The sequence below is a fragment of the Cibotium barometz genome, chromosome 33 (assembly GCF_041138505.1).
Source record: "Cibotium barometz isolate CiBa-2024 chromosome 33, ASM4113850v1, whole genome shotgun sequence".
Classification (NCBI taxonomy): domain Eukaryota; kingdom Viridiplantae; phylum Streptophyta; class Polypodiopsida; order Cyatheales; family Cibotiaceae; genus Cibotium; species Cibotium barometz.
Window position 1 is genome coordinate 26556398 of NC_141078.1, and position 16873 is coordinate 26573270.

At 39.0% G+C, this 16873-nt stretch overlaps 1 long non-coding RNA gene across 9 annotated transcripts in view; it reads right to left on the bottom strand.

Moving 5' to 3' along the window:
- Positions 1-230: 230 nt before the first annotated feature.
- Positions 231-16873, bottom strand: part of LOC147619456 (uncharacterized) — a 41786-nt gene continuing 25143 nt past the window's right edge. For 4 of the 9 annotated variants that reach the window (XR_015261860.1, XR_015261859.1, XR_015261857.1 and 1 more), the window contains one exon: positions 15566-15795. This is a non-coding gene — a long non-coding RNA (uncharacterized LOC147619456). Of the gene's footprint in view, positions 467-15565; positions 15796-16873 lie in introns of those variants that run through there. The other 5 variants (XR_015261865.1, XR_015261867.1, XR_015261861.1 and 2 more) reach the window with 5 other exon arrangements.

Consider the following 16873-nt stretch of genomic DNA (forward strand, 5'->3'; position numbering starts at 1 on the left):
GCCAAATCCTTCTCTCATTTTGGCATAAAGAAGAAGAAGCGATGCCGAAACTCTATGCTTCATCTCATCACCACCATTCATAACTCTATTCTCACACCATCATCCCATGATTGTAAACGCCTAACTAGCTCTAAAAACCAGACAAAGAATTAGAACCTTGAGAATCAACTTGCCTCTCGTAGAAGCTTTTTAATGGTGAAGAAGAATTGGGATTAACACACGTATGAAGAACCTTAGTGAATCAAATGTCGATAGTTAGGGTCATTGTTGGTTTATGTAGTCTTGAAAGAGTAGTAAAATAGTGAAATTAAAGAGCATCTACCAGAAAACAATTCAAAATATGACTAGAAATGATCAAGATAAGAAATAATCTCAAACTAATCAAAGTGTAACATTTACTCTGCGGGAATAAGATTTTTGAAAAAAAATGCATGGGATCAAGTGTAGTTGACCACCACTTATACACCTGAGAAAAATAAAGTAAAAAAATTCAAAATAATTCAAAATATGACTAGCAATGATCAAGCCAAGAAAGAATCTCAAGAAGTCTCAAAGTGATTACAGTGTAACATTTAGTTTAAGGGAATAAGATTTTTGGAAAAAAATGCAAAGTGCAGTGACCACTATTTATGCACCTGAGAAAAATGAAGAAGAAAAACATAAAATTTTTGTAAATGCCTCAAAGTGTGATCAAAGGAAAAGTGGTTGTCAACTATGCTACTGAGGTAATTCATACTACAGTAACAAGATCCACACAAAAGTATTTAAGGGGATGACTCCTCAACATGCCTACTCTTATAAGATAGCTTCATGTTGTATACTTCAGAAATATTTAAAGTGACTATTTTATACCATGATGCTATAGATTCAAATGTCACTTAGTGTACATATTTCCTTGGGTACAATGTGGAGTCAAAGGGTCTCCAAAAAGTCACATACATATTCCTTGGGTACGATGTGGAGTCAAAAGGTTAATGTGACTGCTTTATGCATGTTACAGACTCAAACAACACTCACGGTGGGATCCAAAATTTTGCAAGTACGTATTCCTTGATTATCTCCAAAACTCTATTGAACATGTCAACACCTTTTTGTTGAATGTTAGCTGACTCCTGTGTGATCCAGTTCTGACTCAGCTAACTCCTGTCTGATCCAGTTCTGACTCAATTGACTGTCTGATTCCAGTTGAATCAGCTAACTCTTGATCTTCCTATTCTATGTCCTCTGAATCAGCTAACTCGGGATCGTCCTATGTCCTCTGACACTCACAGACCTTCAAACAACTTTTTGTCTCTCCATTCGCTTTCTCCTTTTTTGTCACTTGCATCCTTCTGGATCCCACACCTTCGTGAATAGCTTTCCATTTTTGGCAAGTGTATGGCCTACCCACGTGTCCTAGCTATTTGTTTTCAAACTATGGCGACCATCTTGGCTAACAAAAGCTCATTCTAGATTCTCACATGTACATTACATCTACCTATTTCTCATGTTTGCATAGGGCACAAAAAACCCGTCACATATGTGCCCCAACCTCATTGTGAAATACTTTCAAGTGCTTCACCCTGACTTCTTTGCTCTACATGACTTTGATGTGGTATGGCCTCAACCTCAATTGCTTGGATGCATCTTGCCATCAAGATCCTTCAATTAGAAAACATTAGCTTCCATAGAAAACACTTCATGCGCAACATAAGGAACTTCCCACTTCAATCTAAAATTGGTATCAAGAGCAATGTTATATCTCAACACAAGCATACCTTTCTCTAAATCCTTGATGCCCAGCTTCTCATTGAATGCTTCAATTCTCTTGTGACTAGTCTTCTCATACCATTTTACGGCTTCATCCCCCTATCCAAAAGAAGAGAGTGTAGGTTGGTCCATCTCTTTTTTCTTATTCCTCCTCTTGTATAGGAAATCATGCTGTAAGAAAAAATCAAGTGAAGGGAGCATGATATCAATAGGAAACACACACTCATCACCATAGACGAGATGATAGGGAGTGAATCCTATAGCATTATTTTTTGGCACTCTGTATGCCCATAAAGCTCTCTCCAAATACATATCCCAGTCTCTTGGATGTTCTTCCATGAGCTTAAATAAAGTTTTTGCAATACACTATTAAAACTCTCCACAAGCCCATTGCACTGGGGGTGATCGCATCTTGGCAAGATCCTTCATCACATCAGCTCTAAACTCTCTTCCTTGATCAATAACCAACTCTAAAGAGACTCCAAAAATGACAAAAATCAAGTGAAGGGAGCATGATATCAATAGGAAACACACACTCATCAACATAGACGAGATGATAGGGAGTGAATCCTATAGCATTATTTTTTGGCACTCTGTATGCCCATAAAGCTCTTTCCAAATACATATCCCAGTCTCTTGGATGTTCTTCCATGAGCTTAAATAAAGTTTTTGCAATACACTATTAAAACTCTCCACAAGCCCATTGCATTGGGGGGTGAAGGAGTAGTAAATATGTGCTTATGCTCTCCACAAGCCCATTGCATTGGGGGTGATAAGGAGTAGTAAATATGTGCTTATGCTTGCATCTTGGCAAGATCCTTCATCACATCAGCTCTAAAATCTCTTCCTTGATCAATAACCAACTCTAAAGAGACTCCAAAATGACAAAAATCACCTCATAAAGGAACTTACACACCTGTTTTGTTGTAGCACTACTTGTTGCCTTGGCTTCTGGCCACCTAGTCAAATAGTCTAGACTGTAGTGATAGTATAGTGCTTCTTGTTTCTAGTCCATGGAGGAGGTCCTATAACATCCATACCCCACTTTCCAAAAGCTCCATAACTCATGATATGATGCATAGGCTCTAGAATTAGCACCCTTTTTTTAGAAAGCCTGACACTCATGACTACTACTACACCAATGATAAATATCCTAGTTCATGCTTGGCCACATAAGCTTGGCTTTCAATATCTTCCTCTTTGTGATGTCAACTCCATAATGGCCTCCACATCCCTCCTCATGGAAAGCCTTTAAAAAATTTTGAATCTCATCATGACATAAAACTCTTTGCATAACACCATCAGTCCATCAAAACATACCTCATGGCTCTCTTGACAATGTCCTTCCTCTTTGCAAAACCTATAAGAAGAACACTTCTCTTAAAAGCCCTAGCAAAAAACAATATACCATCGATATGATATAACTCCTCATGCAGGTTAGGACTAGGTGCAACTTGCTTTTCAACATCCTTGATGAACTTGGACTTTACTTGAACTTCCCTGTAGGTGAGGATATCAGCTATGTGAGCTCTCACACTATCCTTTTTTATGAAACTCATATCAAAATCTTGAAGATCCATAATCCACCTTTGCACCTTTGGGTTATCACCTGGGTATCTCATGACATGAGGTAACAAGCTACAAGAGGTAAGTACCACAAAAGATGTATAAATCAAATAGGATTTCAGCCTTTTAGTAGCATAAACAAGGGTCCAAATAAGCAATTCAACCTCATGCCATGACCTCCCTATCTCACCCATTTTCTTGCTAATGTAGCAGAGAGGCCTCATGTATGACTACTTTGTGATTTTTTACATAAGCACGGCCCCTACTACATGCTTTCCAACACTAAGACTCAAATAGAATACCTCACTCCAATATGGGGGCATCATGATTGGAAGAGTAGAAATCATATCTTTAATGTTCTCAAAGGCATTCTCCTCCACTTGACTCCACATAAAAGGATCCTGCTAACTAGCTTTCTATAAAGGGTAAACATGTTCAACCAGCATACAAAAATACCAAGACAAGTACCTGAGCTTTTGGACAAAACTTATAATCTCCCTGATTGATTTTGGGCTATCCATCTACAACAAACTTTCCACTTTTGTAGGATTTGGATCTATGTCGTTCTCACTCACTTCATGACCCAAGAGTACTACCCTCGCCCTTGCTAGTTTACACTTGGCCGAATCGATTTGAGCTCCATCTTCATCAAGTCTTTTAAACACTATGTCCAACCTTTCCACATGTATCCATATGTCACTATAAACACAAAAATCATCCATAAAGTTCTAACAAAGGATCCAAGATATGGGCTAAAAACCCTATCTACCCAGCTTTGAAAATTGTCATATACATTAAGAAGCCCAAAGGGAATAACCCTGTAACAAAACACCCCCCAAGGAGTGATAAAAATGGTCTTCTTCTGGTCTTTTAGGGCTATTATAATATGAAAATAGCCACTAAATCCATCACAGACTAAATACATCTCATGACGTGCAACTCAGTCTAATATCTCATGACATGCAACTCAGTCTAATAACTCATGACGTGCAACTCAGTCTAATATCTCATCCTATAATGGGAGAGGATAGTGATGCCTCTTTGTGGCTGCATTTAGAGGTTTGTAATCCACAAAAACCCTCCATTTATTACCCTTCTTAGGCACAATGAATATAGGGGAAACTCACTCTACATCATCAACTCGATATATGAAACCAACTTGTAACAATTTAGTGACTTCTACCTCCAAAACCTGTCTCTGAATAACACACCTAGCCTCATTAGCTTTTGACCCACTGGCTTCACACCTTCTTTCAGATTTATCTCATGAAAAACACTTGAAGTTCCCCTCATTTCATTATTGTAATCCTTGGCAAATAGCTTTGGATACCTATCAAATAAAGCCCCATACTGCTCTTTTTTTCCACTAGTTAGGTTACTAGCAAGCATCTCCATCAATTCAGTTTTTGGTACATAGGGCTCTATAGCTTGCACACAATCTTGTTCAGCCATATGACCAGCCATATCAGCCCCTTTAACCTCACCTATATGTACCCCACACATGTCCACCTCCAACTCCAATAAGCTCTAATCCAATTCTATGTCATCATCAGCTTCATCTGAGAATCTCGCAAAACTACCATCATAGCTAGCAAAAGAGGTTAAATCAGCCCCTGCATCCTTTTCCAAATTCTCTTCAAGCTCCAAAATCTTGCCTATCTTCAAATCATACCTTATCCTCTTCTCTTTAGGCCTATCAACCTACAAGTCAATACAACCCCTATACCAGTCCTGTTTGACTGCATAGCAATCTGCCAGGGTCTTCCACCAAAAATGATGGGATATGTCCTAACCCCTACAGGCATCACATACATATCAAGCATTACTTTCTTCCCAACAACATTCATCTCCATATCTTTGACTAAACCAAGATGCTTGACCTTTGAACTATCGGCCATCTTCACACTAACAATAGACTTCCCTATCACCTCCATCCAAAGATCATACAGAGCTTCTTCGGTTCTGACACATACTTGGGCTCCCCCATTAATGTAAACTTTGCTAACCTTCATGCCATGAACCCAAACATCTACAATAGGAAATGGCATCAGAAACCTTACTCAACTAAACTACATTATCCCTTAGGTATTCTAAATATAACTCTCTTAACACTTGGAAGCTTGTGCCACTATCTCCTTATATTAGAATTCACCTACAAAAGCTGACCATAAGTGATATCAGCCGCTCCTATGTTTAACATCGGCCAGGAGAATATAAGGGGGATATCCCTCTCCCAATTGGAAGTCATCCATACCAATTTTCCTTCTTCTATCCCTAGCTTTTCCTTGCTTGCTAGATTCATTTTTTTTCGTGGTTGCTTTCCCCCTTTCTTGCTTCTTCTTGGCTCTTATTTCCTTACCTGTATCCTCAGATTCTAACCTTTGCATCCTCGTCCTCTTATTGCCAATACATCAGCCTCATCTTCCTCTTCCATAATTGATTCAAGCATATTCACATTATCCAATGGACCTTGAGGTTGGACTTGTCCTTGTCTGGGCACTTGATTCCCATTAACTCCATCCCTATTGCCAGCATTCCTATTACCCTATGGTCCTTGAATAATTGTATATATACCTCCTAGCTCTCTTCTTGGTTGAGGACATTGATGTGCTATATGACCCCTCTCTCCACCATTTGTAACATTGGACATGTTCCATGATATTTCTTTGTTGTCTCTTGGTCTTCTTACTTGGTTTTGAATCACCTGCACGGCAAGATTCAAGTTTCCAATCTCTTGTGTCAACCTCTGGATTTCCTAATGAAGACCATCCTGCCCTCTATTTGGCTCAACAACTCTTGGAGCCTCCACATAGGGCTCTCTTTCCACATGCATGTCCATAGGGAAAGGCTCCACCACATGCCCACCTGACATATGGTCGTTCCTAACATCCATGCCTACTTACCTCTCCTTTCTTTCCAACTCTTGATTCCTCACCTTCTTCCTCCATTGTTTTGAGGCCATCCTCACTGCCTCTACATAAGTATCTGGATCCTGATGCTCCACAATTTCTTTAATGATCCCAAGAAACAACCCTATAAATTTGTCTTTCTCTTTAGGAAGTCTGGTGTCACTTGATTCTCTTCCAAAACCCTTAGAATTCTTTTCCAAGTTGTCTTAAATCTACTTACAAAAGCTGGCATTTCTTCTTCCTCCCCTTGATGTAACCTGCTTAGTTCTCTCCAAAGATATTTTGGATTGTCAACTTTTTTATATCTCCTTCTCAAGGGTCCCCTATCTAATCCCAATGTCCTATTTCCTCCACATCTTCATACCACTCTCTGGCTACTCCTTCCAAAAGTAATCCCACCATTCTTGATTTGCTAAGTGTTGCCAATTCAATCCTCCTTAGGAATTGGTATACATCTTCACCCCTCTCTCCTTTGTATAGCTCATACCCTACTCCTACCACCATATAGGTCTTATGTTGATCTTTAATTGGTCTCCAACCTATTAATCAAATCCCTAAATAAGAACTTTCTACTCCTCTGTGGGGGCACCAAAACATGGGAAGAACAAAAAGAATCTAAATCTAGCCTCTATAGCATTGAATTCACTCAAAACACCTAGCTTAGGACACACAACAGCCATGCAACTATCCTCTGAACCTTTATTGATATAGTCGGACACCTAACCTTCCTCAATCTGAATCAGCTGACACGCCCAAATGTCTTCCTAGGCGAGATCTGACTCTTAGAGCAACCCTGATCTTCAATCCTACCACCTCAAACTGACCTTCTCTGATTATCTTCTAACCTAAATTGACCCCACCTGGTTGCTGACCCCATATTGATTTTGGGTAACTTTATCAGACTTTCATGCAACTTTTTGTCCTATAGACTCCCAGATTCTCCTCCATATCTAGCAATCCTCAAATCTCTTTTACTCGAAAACCCTACTATATACATGTCAACATCTTTCTATTGAATGTTAGTCTATTTGATCTAGTTCTGACTCAATGGAGTATCTGATTCCAGCTGAATCATCTAACTCTAGATCTTCCTATTTTTGTGTCCTCTGACAATCACAAACCTTCAAACACCCTACATGGAGTATCTGATCTAGTTCTGACTCAATGGAGTATCTGTTCCAGCTGAATCATCTAACTCTAGATCTTCCTATTTCTGTGTCCTTTGATAATCACAAACCTTCAAACACCCTACATCCCCCACAAAGATTCAGCACTATAGCCTCTTATCTGACCTCAGCTAATCTTCAATTGATGAACCACTGTCTAAATTTGAGAGTCCTCTAGCTGTCAGACTTGACCCTAACCGACTTCCTCTGAGCCCAAAAAAGGTTAATTCTATCCTTCTACTGCTTCAACTGACTCATCCTGACATACAACTAACTTTAACTAATCACAGCTGACCTTTAGCTGACTCCATTCCCAATCAGCCAGCTCTCAACACTAACTTAGACATTCCTCATCAGCCAACTCTCAACACTAACTTAGACATTCCTCATCACAGTTTATCTTCTCATCAGCAGTCTCAATTAAAACATCATAACCATCATAATCAAAACACCATAAAACTCAATCATCCACTCATAGATAGTAGGTTCAATCCCAAACCCTCTATATTCTTTAAATTTACAAAATGAAAACCAGTCTCAATAGTCTTGAGGCCCTAGGTTCAAAAAAATAGATGCAGCACCTCTTCAAGTCCTCATCTTCATCTCCATAACATCAAATCTCTTTCTCAAGTCTACAATCAACTTGTGCAGACTTGTTTCTCTCTTTTACTCACTCTCTCAGTCTTCTTCTTCAATCACAAACTGTATCTGAGTAAGGTCTGGGTAGCACCAAGTTCCAATAGGGGTTCAAAGAGAGATCCTGATCTTTCCTCTTTGCAACCCTTAGCTGATCCGCTGACTCACTCACTCCCTCTCCTCTAGCCCTATTATCCACACTTACTCACACTACACTGACAGACTTCACTCTGAACTCTTCTTCTCTTTGAGTCTCCCTATGATTGGCCATATCATGTCCTTCCTTCATGTACTTGCATGATCTCAAGCCAAAAAACCCTCTTTATAAAACCAAAAAATGCCTTTTCTACGTTCCTTCCTCAAAAAAGGGTTGCCACCATATTCCTTTGATCTCCGCATTCTCTTTCTCCTTTTTTGCCACCTGCGTCCTTCTGGATCACTCCTCGCACCTTCACAAATATCTTTCCCTTTTTAGCAGGTGTATGGCCTATCCACGTGCCCTAGATGTTTGATTTCAAACTATGGATTTCAAACTATGGCGACCACCTTGGCCAACATAAACTATCATATATACGCTACATCTACCTATTCATCATGTTCTCATAGGGCACAAAAACCTGTCACAATGTCACCAATCATGATGATAAAAATTGATAATTTGATAAGAAAGACATCTGAAATAGTTATTAAGGGTATGAAGGAAGACCTTTAAACATTCATTAGACTTGTTTAGAGGAAGATCATCACCATGATTTTGCAAAGACATCTGAAAAAGTTATTAAGGGTGAGGAAACTCATTTAAACATTCATTAGACTTGTTTAGAGGAAGATCATCACCATGATTTTCCAAAGAATGATGGTCATGATTCTCAACCCTGTAGGACCACACCAACAACTGATACCTTGAGTATCATCATGAGAAGTGCTCAAGGGGGTTTCTAGGGTCTTCCTAACACCAAGGGTAGATGTAAATAGTTGGTAATGAACAAAAATCTTGCCATGATTTCTATCGTGATTACATCTATGATTTTTTATCACGACTGTGATTCTACAAAAAGCTAGTAATGCAAATCCATATTTTGACCGGTTAACTCATTTTATGCACTTAAGGTCAGGAAGGCTAAGTCAATGTGAACAATAAGACACCAGTAAAATAGTGTACATATAGATGGGTTGATGAATTTTTTTTTATATGAACCTAAAACTTTAGAAACTTGGGCGAATCTTTGAGATTGTCTATCTTCTTATATGGTAGTATGTAGTGTATTTTTTGTGAATTTATCTCTAAAACTGGGTAATTTTTCCTAAATAAGTTTCAGGTGAAATAGCTCGACAATCTCAAGGACCCCTCTAAAATAGCCCTTCGGCTACAAATATTCCCTATTTTTTTCCCTTGGAAGGCTTGTTAATGACATCGCCCCAAATGATAGTGCATCTAACCAACTAGGATCCTCCTACTAGAGAAGCTTAGCGTCAGCTCGCACGGCCATCCCATAAAGGATTGTGTTTGCTTTGCAAATACTGAATTCTTTTAAATCATCGAGTAGCAAGGAAGTGGCATGGAGAATCCTCCTAATAAGGAGGTGGCAGGGGAGAAGGGTACTTCTTCTCCAACACTATCTAGAGGTTTCATGGGCTTAGCTCGAGAAATCTTAGGATATAGGTATGAGCCTGAAAGGGAAGCTCTACAAGCTACCAAGGGATAACCATTGAGCTCAGAAATAGAAGTAAGCACTAGAAACTAAGGGAGGAATTGTTACCCGTGGGGGTGGGAAGCAATCCTTAACCCACGGTACAACTCTCTCTTAGAATTTAAAAGAATTCTATAAGTGCCCAAAGAACAGGGGCCATGTATTTCCCCACTTTCAAAGAGCTAAAGATTGAGGAAAGAATAAGAGAAGCACAAGCCCGGCTTAGAAGGCCTGAACAAGAGAAGATTAGATTAGATTAGATCTTCGTAGGGAGTTGGCTGAGAGACGTGCCTTTGATACAGCAATGTGAGAGGAAGGTTCTTCTAGCCTCAGTGGAATGAGGCATGAAGAGGATTTGGTCCCACGAGGTACTGCTAGGAAATTGAACAAGTAATGGAGGAAGGTATGCCACTTCTAGAGCCTATTTTAGAAGAACCTCAAAAATACCTAACCGCTGTCGTAGTACCTCTCTTAGGCAATGATGATCTATTGAGAGAAAACTTACACTAATATAGAAGTACATGTAATGTTAAGAACCCAAAGTTCGAGGAGTACATGAGAAATATGTTACAAACAAGGGAATCTGGGAGAAGTAGTCTTAGATGATGATGTAAATAGAAATCTAGAAGCTATTCCAATACCACCTTAATCTAAGGGTACATGTAAATCGACATGTTGGAGACACAAGAGGCCAAGATAGGTTAGGACATCTATAAGAAGGATGGTCGTACAAGGCCCCACCAAGGGAGACAATTAGAGTAACCCCTCAAATGGGAGTCTCAACACCTCTACCAACCTATTAAGGATGGTTGAAGAAATAGGAAGGGGGTTGCTAAGGAGTTAGGTACTACATTGGCACCACAAAGAGAAACACATGTCGTCCAATCATGTGGCAAGATAAATGTCAAAAGTCTTAGGTTATGGAAATGCCATACAACACCTCATGATATTTGAATTGGTGTGTGAAACTTGTGTTCCGATCAGTGAACAAACAAAAATATTTGCATTATCCCTTACACTAGAAGGAAAAGCATACCAATGGTATTGATTGCTTAAGTCAGATGACACGATTAATTTTATACATCTTAAGAGTGTATTCATACCTATTTTTGCACAAAGCAAAGATAAGTGAAGCCCTATGGCTCAATTATATAACGTCAGGCAGCAAGAAGAGCATGAGTCCATGAGAAATTATATCTCATGTCTAAAAAACCTAAACTCAAGGTGTAAGCCTAGGGAGAGGTTAAGCAAATGGAGCAATTGCTACTATGCTCGTGTAGGGGAGTAAGGGATACGAGTATGTATCATCAGGCAAAATTTGGACTAAAAAAAGGGCCCTCTAAGAAATGCCATGTTAGCTTTTTCTAGAAAAATTGGTTGATGGCTAAATTTTATCAATTTTTTTTTTGTGATTGTAGATTAGGAACCTACTCCACGATTGTCCATCATGCTATATATCATTGGAAAGATATTAGATTCCTAAACTACAATCTTTGAAAAAATTTGATTCGATTTGCAAAAAATAGCCATTATCCCATTTTTCTAGAAAAAGTTGACGTCATTTCTTAGAGGGCCCTTTTTTTAGTCCAAATTTTGCCTAATGGATTACTTGTTATCTGCCAAGCCAACAACACTTGATGATTTTTGCATGCTAGCCACCATCGACTTTTACGATAACATGCTTGAGTTACCACAACTTGATGACACCAAATCTATCACTACAGTAGCTCTCTGTAGTAGTGACCACAACCTGATGACACCAAAATCTGTAATTGGAGATTGTAGTTTGGGAATCTACTCAGTTAAGATCTTTCCAATGACATACAGCATGATGGGAAATTTTGCATATTCAAAAAGTTCCCAAAGTAGTAATGATGTGCCACTAAGATTTTTCTTCTTTTTGGGAATCATCACTATCACTTGGTGTGCTCAATTTCATATAGTAAATCTTACATCGATAATCATGTCTATCTCTTCTTTGACCATTTTTCATGTACTTGGGATTCATGTGGTAGGCTATCTGTTTGGGTGGGTTTGCACCTTCATGGAGAGGGATGGTATGTTTTACCACTTCCAAAGATATTCTTTTCATGTCAATGTATTTCTTCATGAAAATATCCTTAAATTCCTTGAGCAAGACTATCAAATCTGTAACATACCACATCACTAATTTGGAAACTTCTTGAATATGCAAAATTTCCCATCATGATATATATCATTGGAAATATCTCAAAGAGTATATTCCCAAACTATAATCTCCAATAAATTTTGATTTGATTTGAAAACATTTAATGATCTATATGCCCCGCCGATGAGAGTTGGTATGGTGCTCAATATGTCAACAAAAGCACACAAACATTGAGTGCCCTTAGTTGAGGCCTTGCCCATTGATGTACTACAAGCATTGTATGTGACTAGGGAACCGTGATACGAGTATGTGTAAGTACCCATGTCAAACACAACAATTACAAGTACCTCAAGTGCCTCAATTGTCTTCTACTACACAACAACAATTAGCTTTGCTTGTGCCACCTAGGCAAGGGCATACACCAAGGGAAAATTTGTTAAATGTATAAAACCAAACAAGGGGAATGTATAGAGTGCCTGAAGTGCCTATATTGCTACCTGTCCTACCTCCACAACCACCAGCACCTTGCATATAATCCCAATTAATCAAACGATCAAGGTGCGAGAAGAAACAGAATATGCACGGGAACCTCTGCAAACCATGGAGGAGCTAGATGACATTTGTGAGGTAATCTGAGAGTATTTTATGATGCAAGGGAACAGACCAGTACCAATTTTCTTGGTTGTAGCACAATGGAAGAGCAAAGAGATTAATGGCACAACAAGGAGAGCCCCACCACAATGCTATCACTACTAAGGACCTCACCATGTAATCGAGTGTCTTCATAAAGCGAATGTAACGAACTCACAAAATAATCAAGTGAACATACACCCAGGATTGAGTTGTGTAAAATGTGCAATTGATCGTTTAATTAAGGACTACCTTTACAAAAGCACTTGAGAGTCTTCAACAAGCACCAATCCAACAATGGGACTCTAAATGATTAGGGTGCAATCAAGGGTGGTGGCAACGCCACTTTGTCATAACTCATGCGCAACACTAAAGACCCCAAAAACGAATGGAAACCTTTAGAGATCTTCTACTCTCGCATGATGGGAAAAAGAAAAAGAGCAAAGAAGGTGGAGTGAGGAGTCTCTACACTTGTGATTTAGGATGGCTTCGATGAGGGAACGGTCGAGACTATGACCACCGAGTCGAGCCAGGATAATGTGTTGACTAGGAAAAAAGAAGTGGTGACACGGAAGGAAGCCAAACCACGTGATGAACCCAAGACACCAAGAGGAGTGAGTGAGTACCTAAATACCTAGAAAGAAACCAAAAAACTAAAGGTTGCATAAGACCTCATCTAAGAAATCCAAAAGAGACTCCATGAATGGTTGTACACAGGTTAATCGGGCTCCAGAAATAGCCTATCCTATATGGAATACCACATGGGAAACAAAAGAGATGAATGTGCCATAACCTATGTTAGAACACAGTGAAGGTGCAACTAAGAAGAAGGAAGAAAGAAAATTTTATTCTCAAGGATGTTTAAGGAAGGAGGAGATATCCTCTATATACGTCAAAAACGAATCCTATAATGTTGGTCAAGACGAAATGCCCAGAGATGTGGAAAGGCTAACAACATTTCTCTCTGTAGAGATAAAAATGCCTACTGTAACCTGGCTGAGAGGAAATCCCCGACTATGGGCTGATTGAAAAGATTGGGTGGAAGGTAGAATACAACCTAATCCATCAACCAATGAGGAATTACCTTTGCCTCTTGAGGAAGAATACAAGCCTATCCATCAACCAATGAGGAATTACCTTTGCCTCTTGAGGAGGATTTATAATTGGTTAGAGGAAGGGATGACTTGTTAATTAGAACTAGTTTAAATTCCAGTTAATCACGTGGGAGAGTATTATGGGAGACAACATGAATGTAACACTTCTAATGGTGCATAAGGGTTAACTATCAAGTTCTTTCAATCCTTGATGGTGGAGCCAGAGTAAGTAACAAAGAAATGCTAGGAAAAATGGAAAACACCATCCTTAGAACGGAAAAACCTCATTATAAAAATGATTGACACGGACTTTTGTAGAACCTAAAGATTAAATTCTTCTCATTTTGATACTTTGTGGTCATGAATTTTATCGGGCATGTAGATTTATACGATGTGATTCTTGGTAGGCCTTTTATGAGAAGTGCCAAGCTGGTACATGATTGGGACATAGATCACATTACCTATGGAAGGACTCACAAATCTTGAAAGTAGAAGTACAAACTTGGAAGATGCATCCCATGGATGGGGGGTTGTTTGGAAATGATTTTGAAATAACGAACAAAACTACTTTAGTACAACTCTGTGTAATCCATGAACAACCAAAAGTGTCACAGGAAGAGAACGTCTTGTATGCTCCTCTTCCAAATGATGATTTTTGTGAGAATTAGATGCATGTACTAGCCACGATAGATGTTATGGGAAAGTCTCGAACAAATTTTACTGAACCAAATTAGAGAGGATGAAATGTCAGTCACACCAATGGTGGTGGTGTGGTGTGATGAGACCATCGGTGGTGGGGATGAGTCATGGTGGGAAAGCTATTTGGACGAATAAGAGTCTAGATCTAATAACAAGAAAAAGTCTTTGGATTCAGCCGCCACAAGGTTGAAGTTCCAAAAATGGTTGAAGAATAAGCGTTATCAAGCTCATCGGGTGTGAGATTCTTAGAAGTGGACCCACGGATGCTCAATATACTCAATGGCTAAGATACATCAAAGCCATTGAAATTCACAAGAAATTCTTTAAGAATTGGGGAGGAATTAGGCCACATAATGCTGTAAACACCCCAAGAGCCAAAAGTGAGCAAAGAAACTCCTAAGCCCACAAGGTCAAAAAGAAGAAAACAAAACAAAGCATTAGTTATAGCTAAACAGGAAAAGTATAAAGAGCTTTGGTAGGAAAGGAAGAGAATGAAGAGGAGCCTTACTTTTGGAAGGTTCCAAGACATTTCAAAACCTTTGATGTCTCAAGGAAAGGAAGGTGGTTCACCTACGGGCACAACGTTCGAAGGGTGAACAAAAAGGGGTCTCATTGATGGACCTGTTGAGGTGATGGAGGTAGATATTACAAAGCCTAGTAAAGACCCTAAACTAGTCTTCATTTCCACCTACCTAGCCTCAAAGGAGGAAGAGGCACTGATTACTCTATTAAAAGAGTTCTAAAAGACCATATTAGGGAGTTTGGGAAAATCCCATTACTTAGGGATTTTTATATATATATGCTTTTTGGTGTACTTTCAGCATACCAAATCCAAAGTTGTCATAGAATGTGGATTTACTCTTCAAGAGCTTTCAACGATATGTTAGATGAGCTCGTTTTGACAAAAGCTTAAGAGGATTCACCGTGCCCTCTTTTTTAATCTTGTAAAAAAGAACTTTTAAAACTCCCTAATATGGTCTTTCAATGACTGCTTCACTTGAAGCTATAAAGACATGAAGGGAGTGTCACCCCAAAAATGGTGTAGTATACCATTCCTATCATGGAAGGTTCGAGGTCATTCAACAAGCACCCTTGTCAAATGAATCCGAAATACTCACCACAATTGTAAAGGAGGGAATTGACAAACTCAGTGTTGTGGGTCTCTTCTACGAACTTGAGCACACTGATTGGGTATCACCAATTGCAATTATACCCAAGAAAAATGGAAAGCTTTGCATGTGTCAATTTAAAGAAGATGGCCGGTAACCCATAGGGATCACCACCCATTACCATACACGGAGCATGTGTTGGAAAGAGAGGTTGGAGTAGAAGCTTACAATTTTTTTAGATGGATTCTTGGGATACAACCAGGTATCCATTGCACCAAAGGACCAAAATAAAACTACTTTCACCACCATATGGGAAACCTTTGCATATAAGGTTATTCTCTCGTAACATTCCAGAGGTTAATGAGCATAGCTTCCAAGGATTTCTTGCAAAATTGTTGGAGGTGTTCATTGATAATCCCTGTGTGCATTCACAAATGGATGGAGTAAGAAAAGTGTTTGAAATGTATCATATATCTTTAAACCCTTTGAAATTCCAATTTTGGCTAAATCATAGAGTGATATTGGGACATATAGTGTCTAAGAATAGGATTCCATAGATGCCAGCAATAAGGTAAAACTCATCCTAGAGTTACCACACCACTTCACCAACTACAAGCGACTACAATGGTTTATGGGTTATGTAGGATATTAAAGGTTCATTGTATTCTATGTTGATATTCTAAGTCCATTATGTAAGCTTTTAATTATCTTTGAATGGATTGAGGAATATCAGTAGACTTAAAGAGGGTGTTAGCTAGTGCACCTATCTTGAGACCACCAAATTGGGATCTCATGTTCCATGTGTATATTGCCATGCCATTGTAAAAGCTTTTGATGGTATTTGAATGATTGAGGAATTTTAGCAAGCTTACAATGATTTAAAGAGGGCACTAGATAGTGCACCTATCTTGGGACCACCAAATTGGGATCTCATGTTCCATGTGCATATTGATGCATCAAACTTCACAATTAGGTGTGTTTTGTCATAGCCAGGAGAGCAAAAATTAGATTACCCAATCTACTTTGTAAGTCGGTATCTTAATGAAACTAAGATGAATTATACCATAACCAAGAGGGAACGACTAGCCATGGTGTATATAGTGAAAACGTATAGACACTATATGTTGACTTATAAGTTCATCTTCTCCATGGACCATCAAGCTTTGTTGGATCTTGTCATCAACAAACCTTATATAACGGGACAAATTACCTAGTGGTTACTATTAATGGAGTTCTCATAGTGAGAAAAGGTTCACAACATATACTGGCATACCACATGTTGAGAATACCTGATGGAGAATGTGCAAACTACTGGGTGCTACTCTATCCAAATTAGATCTGGTACCAGAATGAAGTGAAGAAATATCCGAATATCTTGCCAATGGATTCCCATAGAACAAGCCATTCAAATCTCAAAAACTATGGTTCCCAAGACTGTGATTATGTAGTTTGCATAACCACAGCTCTCATCAACCATGAATGCATAATCACGGTAC